The sequence below is a fragment of the Triticum aestivum genome, chromosome 6D, assembly GCF_018294505.1.
Source record: "Triticum aestivum cultivar Chinese Spring chromosome 6D, IWGSC CS RefSeq v2.1, whole genome shotgun sequence".
NCBI classification, from domain to species: Eukaryota; Viridiplantae; Streptophyta; class Magnoliopsida; order Poales; family Poaceae; genus Triticum; species Triticum aestivum.
Genome location: NC_057811.1, coordinates 306,194,386 through 306,206,922, shown reverse-complemented (window position 1 = coordinate 306,206,922; position 12,537 = coordinate 306,194,386). Strand labels below are relative to the sequence as shown.

At 44.1% G+C, this 12,537-nt stretch overlaps 1 pseudogene; it reads right to left on the bottom strand.

Annotated features, from left to right (window-relative positions):
- LOC123142598 (protein SOSEKI 5-like) overlaps positions 1-12,078 on the bottom strand; it is a 109,544-nt pseudogene extending 97,466 nt beyond the window's left edge.
- Between the last annotated feature and the right edge of the window lie 459 nt (positions 12,079-12,537).

The following is a 12,537-nucleotide window of genomic DNA, read 5'->3' as shown; positions in this document are numbered from 1 at the left end:
GAAACAATAGGGGGTTTTCTGCAAGAGCAAAAATATGTCTAAAACCGGGACTGCAGGTTGATTCTCAGAAAAGGCAGGGGGTTATGCAAAATGGTATGACGAACGGGCATAAGCACTATTTTCTTTATTAGTAGGTATATAGATCTGAATCTAGGGTGTTTAGGAAATGCTCTTGCATGCCGTCCTATGTTTTTGCTAGAATTAAGAGTGAGGCCACATGTTTCTTGTTTTACCCTGAAATTGTAGAACAATAGCTCTATGATAAATGCTCATTATTTAAAGTTATATGCTCCATCTGTTTCAAAATGTAGTGTATATAATTTTTTGAAAAATGTCAAATCTCACAAACTTTAACCAAATTTATGGAGAAAAACATTTACACCTGGAATGCCCAACTTATATCAATAGATTCATTATAAGATGTACTTTCGTACTTTACATCTTTGGCATTCTAGATATAAATAGTAATCTCTAAGAACTTACTCAAAGTTTTCAAAGTTAGACTTTTTAGAAAAAATCTATATGCACTACATTATGGAATGGAGGGAGTACATAGCAAATACTAGATTCTGGGAAGATATCTGGCTAGGGAATAACCCACTAATGGTGCAATATCCGAGCTTGTATAGGATTGTTAGACATAAATTCGTCACAATGAAACAAGTTTTAGGACAAGAAAACCCTGATATTTCTTTCTGTAGGGACCTTTTTGGCCCTCGCCTGACAACATGGAATGAATTACTCACTCGCCTGGAGGACATTCAACTGTCAGGTGAGCCGGACATTTTTTGATGGAACTTGCATCAGAATGGCAAATTTTCAGTCAAATCCATGTATGATGCAATGGTTCATTGTGATGTTCCAGTTGATAACAGGGAATTGTGGAAGCTCAAAATCCCTCTAAGAGTGAAGATTTTCCTCTGGTTTCTTAACAGAGGAGTCATCCTAACTAGAGATAATCTGGCACGACGAAACTGGAATGGTTCCAAGACATGTGTCTTTTGCCAACATGACGAGTCTATTAAACACTTAATTTTTGAGTGCAAGTTCACTCGGGCAGTTTGGGCCATAGTTCAAGTAGCTTCGAATCTATACCCACCACTTAGTGCACGGAACATGTTCGGCAACTGGTTGCGGGGTATTGATAAACAATTTTCTGCACATATTCTTGTGGGAGCGGCGGCCTTATGCTGGGCACTGTGGCTTACCAGGAATGATGTGATTTTTAATAACAAATGTGTCTCATCTCCTATGCAGGTTATTCATGTGTGTACACGATGGCTCCGTACTTGGTCTATCCTGCAGAGGCCGGAGGACAGGGACCTTTTTATGACGGCGTCTACATGGCTGGAGCGTACGGCCAGGGAGGTTTTCTAGCCCCATGGATGGCGGTGTAACCTACGGATAGGATCTGCCACTCCTTAGGATGGACATGTTTTTTTATTGGCATTGTATCGAATTATTTTTTGCTTTTAGGGTACTATGGACTTTTTTAGCTCTGTGCATCTAGCTATGCAGAGGCCGGGATTTCTTTCGATGCGATTGTATCACCTCGATATATCTATTCAATGAAAAGTCCTTTATCAAAACAAACTAGATGAAAAGAACGGGGGAATGAATCGGCCAATGCCCATGTTTGGAAACATGGTGTGCATTAAAATTTACAAGAGGTCATCAGTTCATGACTTGATGATTGTTGCTTGAGCACTTCTATACACATTGAAGGAAATATGCCCTAGAGGTAATAAAGTTATTATTTATATTTCCTTATAACATGATAAATTTTTATTATTCATGCTAGAATTGTATTAACCGGAAACTTAGTACATGTGTGAATACATAGACAAAACAGAGTGTCCCTAGTATGCCTCTACTTGACTAGCTCGTTGATCAAAGATGGTTATGTTTCCTATCCATAGACATGTGTTGTCATTTGATGAACGGGATCACATCATTAGAGAATGATGTGATGGACTAGACCCATCCGTTAGCTTAGCATAATGATCGTTAAGTTTTATTGCTATTGCTTTCTTCATCACTTATACATATTCCTCTCACTATGATATTTTTTTGACTGGGCTCTCACTATGATATTATGCAACTCCCGAATACCGGAGGAACACCTTGTGTGCTATCAAACGTCACAACATAACTGGGTGATTATAAAGATGCTCTGCAGGTGTCTCCAAAGGTGTTTGATGGGTTGGCATAGACCGAGACTAGGATTTGTCACTCCGAGTATCGGAGAGGTATCTCTGGGCCCTCTCGGTAATGCTCATCACTATAAGCCTTGCAAGCAATGTGACTAATGAGTTAGTTGCGGGATGATGCATTACGGAATGAGTAAAGAGACTTGCCGGTAACGAGATTGAACCAGGCATGATGATACCGACAATCGAATCTCGGGCAAGTAACATACCGATGACAAAGGGAATAACGTATGTTGTCATGCGGTTTGACCGATAAAGATCTTCGTAGAATATGTAGGAACCAATATGAGCATCTAGGTTCCGCTATTGGTTATTGACCGGAGATGTGTCTCGGTCATGTCTACATAGTTCTCGAACCCGTAGGGTCCGCACGCTTAACGTTCGATGATGATTTGTATTATGAGTTCTGTGTTTTGGTGACCAAAGTTTGTTCGGAGTCCTGGATGAGATCACGGACATGACGAGGAGTCTCGAAATGGTCGAGAGGTAAAGATTGATATACCGGAAGGTTATGTACCGACAACGGAACGGTTCCGAAGAGGTTCGGGGATTTCTCGGAGTACTGGAAGGTTACCGGAACCCCCCGGGAAAGTTAATGGGCCTCATGGGCCATAGTGGAGAGAGGGACGCAGGCCACAAGAGGTGGCGCCCCCTGGCAAGTCCGAATTGGACAAGGGGTGGGGGCGCGGCCCCTCCTTTCCTTCTCCCTCTCCCCCTCTTTCCCCTTTCTCCCTCTTCGTTGGAAGGAAGGGGGGAGGCGACTAGGACTAGGAGTCCTAGTGGGACTCCCCCCACTTGGCACGCCCCTAGGGCCAGCCGGCCTCCCGTCCTTTATATACGTTTTCAGGGGGCACCCCAAAGGCACATCAATTGTTCTCTTAGCCGTGTGTGGTGCCGGCCTCCGCAGTTTACTCCTCCGGTCATAGCGTCGTAGTGCTTAGGCGAAGCCCTGCGCGGATCACATCACCATCACCGTCACCACGCCGTCGTGCTGACGGAACTCTCCCTCGACCCTCTGCTGGATCAAGAGTTTGAGGGACGTCATCGAGCTGAACGTGTGCTGAACTCGGAGGTGCCGTACGTTCGGTACTAATATCGATTGGATCCTGAAGACGTTCGAGTACATCAACCGCGTTAACCTAATGCTTCCTCTTTCGGTCTACGAGGGTACGTGGACACACTCTCTCACTCTCGTTGCTATGCATCTCCTAGATAGATCTTGCGTGAGCGTAGGAATTTTTTTGAAATTGCATGCTACGTTCCCCAACAGTGGCATCCGAGCCAGGTCTACGCATAGATGATATGCACGAGCAGAACACAAAGAGTTATGGGCGATAATCATACTGCTTACAACCAACATCTTACTTTGATTCGGCGGTATTGTTGGATGAAGTGGCCCGAACCAACATTACACGACCACGTTGATGAGACCAGTTCTACCGACGTGCTTTGCACACAGGTGGCTGGCGGGTGTCTGTTTCTCCAACTTTAGTTGAATCGAGTTTGACTACGGCTGGTCCTTGTTGAAGGTTAAAACGACACACTTGACAAAAATTCGTTGTGGTTTCGATGCGTAGGTAAGAATGGTTCTTGCTAGAAGCCCATAGCAGCCACGTAAAACTTGCAACAACAAAGTAGAGGACGTCTAACTTGTTTTTGCAGGGCATGTTGTGATGTGATATGGTCAAGAAATAATGAGATGTAAATTGTTGTATGAGATGATCATGTTTTGTAAACGTTACCGGCAACTGGCAGGAGCCTTATGGTTGTCGATTTATTGTATGAAATGCAATCGCCATGTAATTGCTTTACTTATCTCTAAACGGTAGCGATAGTAGTAGAAGCAATAGTTGGCGAGACGACAACGACGCGACGGTGGAGATCAAGGTGTCAAGCTGGTGACAATGGAGATCATGACGGTGCTTTGGAGATGGAGATCAAAGGCACAAGATGATGATGGCCATATCATGTCACATATTTTGATTGCATGTGATGTTTATCTTTTATGCATCTTATTTTGCTTAGTACGGCGGTAGCATTATAATATGATCCCTCACTAAATTTCAAGGTATAAGTGTTCTCTCTGAGTATGCACGGTTGCTACAGTTCGTCGTGCCGAGACACCACGTGATGATTGGGTGTGATAAGCTCTACGTTCACAGACAATGGGTGCAAGCCAGTTTTGCACGTGCAGAATACTCGGTTAAACTTGACGAGCCTAGCATATGCAGATATGGCCTCGGAACACTAAGATCGAAAGATCGAACGTGAATCATATAGTAGATATGATCAACATAGAGATGTTCACCATTGAAAACTACTCCATCTCACGTGATGATCGGACATGGTTTAGTTGATATGGATCACGTGATCATTTATATGAATAGAGGAATATCTATCTAAGTGGGAGTTCTTAAGTAATATGATTAATTGAACTTAATTTATCATGAACTTAGTCCTAATAGTATTTGCATATCTATGTTGTAGATCAATAGCTTGCGATGTAGCTCCCCGTTTATTTTTGATATGTTCCTAGAGAAAAATAAGTTGAAAGATGATAGTAGCAATGATGCGGACTGGGTCCTTGATCTGAGGATTATCCTCATTGCTGCACAGAAGAATTATGTCCTTGATGCACCGCTAGGTGACTGACCTATTGCAGGAGTAGATGCAGACGTTATGAATGTTTGGCAAGCTCGGTATGATGACTACTTGATAGTTTAGTGCACCATGCTTTACGGCTTAGAACCGGGACTTCAAAAATGTTTTGAACGCCACGGAGCATATAAGATGTTCCAAGAGCTGAAATTGGTATTTCAGACTCATGCCCAAGTCGAGAGGTATGAGACCTCTGGCAAGTACTTTGCCTACAAGATGGAGGAGAATAGCTCAACCAGTGAGCATGTGCTCAGAATGTCTTAGTACTACAATCGCTTGAATCAAGTGGGAGTTAATCTTCCAAATAAGATAGTGATTGACAGAGTTCTCTAGTCACTATCACCAAGTTACTGGAACTCCGTGATGAACTATAATATGCAAGGGATGACGAAAACGATTCCCGAGCTTTTCGCGATGCTAAAATTGGTGAAGGTATAAATCAAGAAAGAGCATCAAGTGTTGATGGTTAACAAGACCAATAGTTTCAAGAAAAGGGGCAAAGGAAAAGAAAGGGAACTTCAAGAAAGAATGGCAAGCAAGTTGCCACTCCCGTGAAGAAACCCAAACCTAGACCTAAGCCTGAAACTGAGTGCTTCTACTGCAAAGGATATTGTCAGTTGAAGCGGAACTACCCCAAATACTTGGCGGATAAGAAGGATGGCAAAGTGAACAAAGGTATATTTGATATACATGTTATTGATGTGTACTTTACTAGTGTTCATAGTAACCCCAGGGTATTTGATACCGGTTCAGTTGCTAAGGTTAGTAACTCGAAATAGGAATTGCAAAATGAACAGAGACTAGTTAAGGGCGAGGTGACGATGTGTGTTGGAAGTGATTCCAAGGTCGATAAGATCACCATCGCACACTCCCTCTGGATTAGTGTTGGACCAAAATAAATATTATTTAGTGTTTGCGTTGAGCATGAATATGATTGGATCATTTTTATTGCGTTACCGTTATTCATTTAAGTCAGAGAATAATTGTTGTTCTGTTTACATGAATAAAACCTTTTATGGTCATACACCCAATATAAATGGTTTATTGAATCTTGATCTTAGTGATACACATATTCATAATATTGATGCCAAAAGATGCAAAGTTGATAATTATATTGCAACATATTTGTGGCACTGCCGTTTAGGTCATATTGGTGTAAAGCGCATGAAGAAATTCCATACGGATGGATTTTTGGAATCACTTGATTATGAATCATTTGATATTTGCGAACCATACCTCATGGGCAAGATGACTAAAACTCTGTTCTCTGGAACAATGGAGTGAGCAACAGACTTATTAGAAATAATACATACTGATGTATGCGGTCCGATGAGTGTAGAAGCTCGTGGCGGGTATCGTTATTTTCTGACCTTCACAGATGATTTGAGCAGATATGGGTATATCTACTTAATGAAACATAAGTCTGAAACATTTGAAAAGTTCAAAAAAATTCAGAGTGAAGTGGAAAATCATCGTAACAAGAAAATAAAGTTTCTACGATCTGAACGTGGAGGTGAATATTTGAGTTATGAGTTTGGTCTTCATTTGAAACAACGTGGAATAGTTTCACAACTGACGCCACCTGAAACACTACAGCATAATGGTGTGTACGAACGTCGTAACCGTACTTTATTAGATATGGTGCGATCTATGATGTCTCTTACCGATTTACCGCTATCATTTTGGGGTTATGCTTTAGAGACGGCTGCATTCACGTTAAATAGGGCACCATCGAAATCTGTTGAGACGACACCATATGAACTATGGTTTGGCAAGAAACCTAAGCTGTCGTTTCTTAAAGTTTGGGGCTGCGATGCTTATGTGAAGAAGCTTCAACCTAATAAGCTCGAACCCAAATCGGAGGAGTGCTTCTTCATAGGATACCCAAAAGAAACTGTTGGGTACATCTTCTATCACAGATCCGAAGGCAAGACATTTGTTGCTTAGAATGGATCCTTTCTTGAGAAGGAGTTTCTCTCGAAAGAAATGAGTGGGAGAAAAGTAGAACTTGATGAGGTATTTGTACCTTCTCTCGAATTAGAAAATGGTTTATCACCGAAATCCGTTCCAGTGATGCCTACACCAATTAGTAAGGAAGTTAATGATGATGATCATGAAACTTCAGATCAAGTTACTACCGAACCTCGTAGGTCAACCAAAGTACGGTCCGCACCAGAGTGGTACGGTAATCCTGTTTTGGAAGTCATGTTACTAGACCATGACAAACCTACGAACTATGAGGAAGCGATGATGAGCCCAGATTCCGCGAAATGGCTTGAGGCCATGAAATCTGAGATGGGATCCATGTATGAGAACAAAGTGTGGACTTTGGTTGACTTGCCCAATGATCGGCAAGCCATAGAGAATAAATGGATTTTCAAGAAGAAGACCGACGCTGACGGTAATGTTACTGTCTATAAAGCTCGACTTGTTGCGAAAGGTTTTCGACAAGTTCAAGGGGTTGACTACGATGGGACCTTCTCACCCGTAGCGATGCTTAAGTCTTTCCGAATCATGTTAGCAATTGCCGCATTTTATGATTATGAAATTTGTCAAATGGATGTCAAAACTGCATTCCTTAATGGATTTCTTAAAAAAGAGTTGTATATGATGCAACCAGAAGGTTTTGTCGATCCTAAAGGTGCTAACAAAGTGTGCAAGCTCCAGCGATCCATTTATGGACTGGTGCAAGCATCTCGGAGTTGGAATATATGCTTTGATAGTGTGATCAAAGAATATGGTTTTGTATAGACTTTTGGAGAAGCCTGTATTTACAAGAAAGTGAGTCAGAGCTATGTAGCATTTCTAATATTATATGTGGATGACATATTGTTGATTGGAAATAATACAGAATTTTTGGATAGCATAAAAGGATACTTGAATAAGAATTTTTCAATGAAAGACCTCGGTGAAGCTGCTTATATATTGGGCATCAAGATCTATAGAGATAGATCAAGAAGCTTAATTGGACTTTCATAAAGCACATACCTTGATAAAGTTTTGAAGAAGTTCAAAATGGATCTGTCAAAGAAAGGGTTCTTGCCTGTGTTACAAGGTGTGAAGTTGAGTCAGACTTAATGCCCGACCACTACAGAAGATAGAGAGAAAATGAAAGTCATTCCCTATGCCTCAGCCATAGGTTCTATCATGTATGCAATGCTGTGTACCAGACCTGATGTGTGTCTTGCTATAAGTTTAGCAAGGAGGTATCAAAGTAATCGAGTAGTGGATCACTGGACAGCGGTCAAGAACATCCTGAAATACCTGAAAAGGACTAAGGATATATTTCTCGTTTATGGAGGTGACAAAGAGCTTGTCGTAAATGGTTACGTGGATGCAAGCTTTGACACTGATCCAGATGACTCTAAGTCACAAATCGGATACGTATTTATATTGAATGGTGGAGTTGTCAGTTGGTGCAGTTTCAACCAGAGCGTCGTGGCGGGATCTACGTGTGAAGCGGAGTACATAGCTGCTTCGGAAGCAGCAAATGAAGGAGTTCATATCCGATCTAGGTGTAATACCTAGTGCATCGGGTCCAATGAAAATCTTTTATGACAATACTGGAACAATTGCCTTGGCGAAGGAATCCAGATTTCACAAGAGAACCAAACACATTAAGAGACGCTTCAATTCCATCCGCGATCAAGTCAAGGAGGGAGACATAGAGATTTGCAAAATACATACAGATCTGAATGTTGCAGACCCGTTTACTAAGCCTCTTCCACGACAAAATATGATTAGCACCAAGACTCCATGGGTGTTAGAATTATTACTATGTAATCTAGATTATTGACTCTAGTGCAAGTGGGAGACTGAAGGAAATATGCCCTAGAGGCAATAATAAAGTTGTTGTATTAATCGGAAACTTAGTATATGTGTGAATATATAGACAAAACAGAGTGTCCGTAGTATGCCTCTACTTGACAAGCTCGTTGATCAAAGATGGTTATGTTTCCTATCCATAGACATGTGTTGTCATTTGATAAACGAGATCACATCATTAGAGAATGATGTGATGGACTAGACCCATCCGTTAGCTTAGCATAATGATCGTTAAGTTTTATCGCTATTGCTTTCTTCATGACTTATACATATTCCTCTCACCATGAGATTATGCAACTCCCGAATACCAGAGGAACACCTTGTGTGCTATCAAACGTCACAACATAACTGGGTGATTATAAAGATGCTCTACGGATGTCTCCGAAGGTGTTTGTTGGGTTGGCATAGATCGAGATTAGGATTTGTCACTCCGAGTATCGGAGAGGTATCTCTGGGCCCTCTCGGTAATGCACATCACTATAAGCCTTGCAGGCAATATGACTAATGAGTTAGTTGCGGGATGATGCATTACGGAACGAGTAAAGAGACTTGCCGGTAACGAGATTGAACTAGGTATGATGATACCGACGATCGAAGCTCGGGCAAGTAACATACTGATGACAAAGGGAATAACGTATGTTGTCATGTTGTTTGACCGATAAAGTTCTTCGTAGAATATGTAGGAACCAATATGAGCATCCAGGTTCCGCTATTGGTTATTGACCGGAGATGTGTCTCGGTCATGTCTACATAGTTCTCGAACCCGTAGGGTCCGCACGCTTAACGTCCAATGACGATTTGTATTATGAGTTAGGTGTTTTGGTGACCGAACTTTGTTCGTAGTCCCAGATGAAATCACGGACATGACGAGGAGTCTCGAAATGGTCAAGAGGTAAAGATTGATATATTGAAAGGTTATGTACGGACACCGAAATGGTTCCAAAGAGGTTCAGGGATTTTTCAGAGTACCGGGAGGTTACCGGAACCCCCCGGGAAAGTTAATGGGCCTCATGGGCCATAGTGGAGAGAGGGAGGCAGGCCACAAGAGGTGCCCCCCATGGCAAGTCCGAATTGGACAAGGGGCGGGGACGCGGCCCCTCCTTTCCTTCTCCCTCTCCCCCTCTTTCCCCTTTCCCCCTCTCCGTTGGAAGGAGGGGGGGGAGGCGACTAGGACTAGGATCCCTAGTGGGACTCCCCCCACTTGGCGCGCCCCTAGGGCCGGCCGGCCTCCCCTCCCCTCCTTTATATACGTGGGCAGGGGGCACCCCAAAGGCACATCAATTGTTCTCTTAGCCGTGTGCGGTGCCGCCCTCCATAGTTTACTCCTCCGGTCATAGCGTCGTAGTGCTTAGGCGACGCCCGGCGCGGATCACATCACCATCACCGTCACCACGCCGTCGTGCTGACGGAACTCTCCCTCGACCCTCTGCTGGATCAAGAGTTCGAGGGACGTCATTGAGCTGAACGTGTGCTGAACTTGGAGGTGCCGTACATTCGGTACTAAGATCGGTTGGATCATGAAGACGTTCGACTACATCAACCGCGTTAACCTAACGCTTCCGCTTTCGGTCTACGAGGGTACACGGACACACTCTCTCCCTCTCGTTGATATGCATCTTCTAGATAGATCTTGCGTAAGCGTAGGAATTTTTTTGAAATTGCATGCTACGTTCCCCAACACACATGACATTACGCACATGATTTTTGAACGACAACACAATCAACCCATCCATGCATGGCAACTCAGCGCATGAAGCATAGCTATGCTTTCAACACCATTCTTTGGAAATGTTTAGAATGTCCACTGCTTCCGATGTGCATTTTAAATTCGGCGAACTATTTGGGAGAGGGTTTTCTCGACCCGTGGGCTCCATGAAGCCTAAATTTGTCAAAGAAAAGAAATTTGTATTTCAGGTTTGAACTTTTTAGAAAAATCACACAAGTACTTAAAGATGCATAGCATATGTGTGTAAAAATTTCTGATGAAATACACAGATTTTGTTAATTTTATGTAGATCATATCAAATGTATTTCCCGATGAAACTTTACAAACAAGTACTCCCTTTGTAAAGAAATATAAGAGCGTTTAGGTCACTACTTTACACAGGGAGTAGTAATATTTCTTTACAAAGGGAGTAGTATTCCGATCATTTCCGACCATGGTCCGAGTTCACAATCTCGGTACCGGCAAAATCGATGGCCTTATTCCGTGGGCGATGGCAAGGACACATTGTTTTGGGAGGATAGATGGCTTGAGGGTCGATGGGTCGAGGAGCTGGCACTGCTGCTATATCAGAAGGTATCAAGAAAAGATAGATCCACGCGCACTGTCTTAGAAGCTTTGTGAGACCATACGTGGGCCGTGGACATTGGCTCGGAACTCACAGCCACCATGTTACAACAATTCTTGGAAGTGTGGCAAAGGGTCGACGAGGTTCAGATCCAGACCGGAAAGCGTGACTCCATCCACTGGGCATGGGAGAAGGATGGCCTACTCTGTGCTTGATCCGTATATGCCGCCAAATTCTTAGGGTTGAAAGTTGCTTCAACACTACGTTTACATGGAAGTCGAGGGCGCCCATGCAGTGTCATTTCTTCACATCCTACCACACACAAAGTACCAATCATGCCGCCTAGTCGATCCTTGTTCCGCTGCCTAGAGAGTGGATGCTAGTGCTGAAGTAAACACAAAGTAATTGGCACGCTACAAAAAGACCCACTCGATCACCATATTGTTACACTTCGTCCCAACGGTCCAGATCATCACCGCGAACACCAATCAAAAGAGATGTCTTCTCATACCGGTACAGCTGGCCATGGCTTCGAGAACTATTCTGATGACGACGCATGTACAGCGGGCTGTCCTCTAAGGTCGAAAGTAGCCACTCCTTTTTTGTTTGTTTGAAAGTGAGTTGAAAGTAACCACTCGATAGAGAAGCCGGCGTGCTCTCTCCTTTTCGAAATTAGGATGCAAAATAACGGCCTGGCCATAGGTCCATCCTTTTAGCGTCACGTTCTTTTAGTTGAGCTCCGTTCGGAATGTTGCTTAGCAATCCGATCACGTACCCACATGTGGGTGTTAATCACAATTAGGCCGTTAGACGTTAGTTACATTAATTTGTACGCAGGCTGAAACTGGCAAAACCCGACAAGCTAGACTCTTAGACGTCGTTACACTCCCTTGCCTTGCCCGCACGTAATCGATAGGGCCGCCGCGAGGAGGCATCGGCATCGCCCAGAACGGCGACACATGTGCACGCCACGAGCGGCGCCCGCGTCACGTCGCGCCGGGATTAGCAAAGCCAAAGCTCCGTCGATGAGATCGAACCTGTGCGCACGCGGCGTCGCCGTCGTCCCGATTCCCTTGCCCAAATGGCGTGGGCATCGATACCGTGTGCCTACCCCTGGCCTCATGCACCGATCACGCCCGCCCGCATGCACCGCACACTGCCGCCAGCGCATATCTAGCCGCGCTTTCTGTGAGATCTTCAATCATCACCGGTGTATCTCCGGTTTCGTTACACGCGGAGATGCGGTCCATTAGTCACTCACGGCGCATCCAACCTTTCCGCGCCGTCCACATCAAGATCAGGCCAGTGCAGCATGAGCACTGGCCACTGGCAATGGCCGCCGCGGGCCGGGCGAGGATAGAGGCGTCCTGCAGTGAAGGATTATTGCGAGGGGTGACGGATTGGTTACGCGATTGGAAAAGGGGCAAGTCACGACGTCCTCCATGCCATCTTGCACCACACGAGCAGCTCCCCTCGCATACGCGCTTCAGCGGTCCACGCAGCTCCCCATCGGCACGTGGACTCGGAACGGGCACGGCGGAGCAACATGCTCG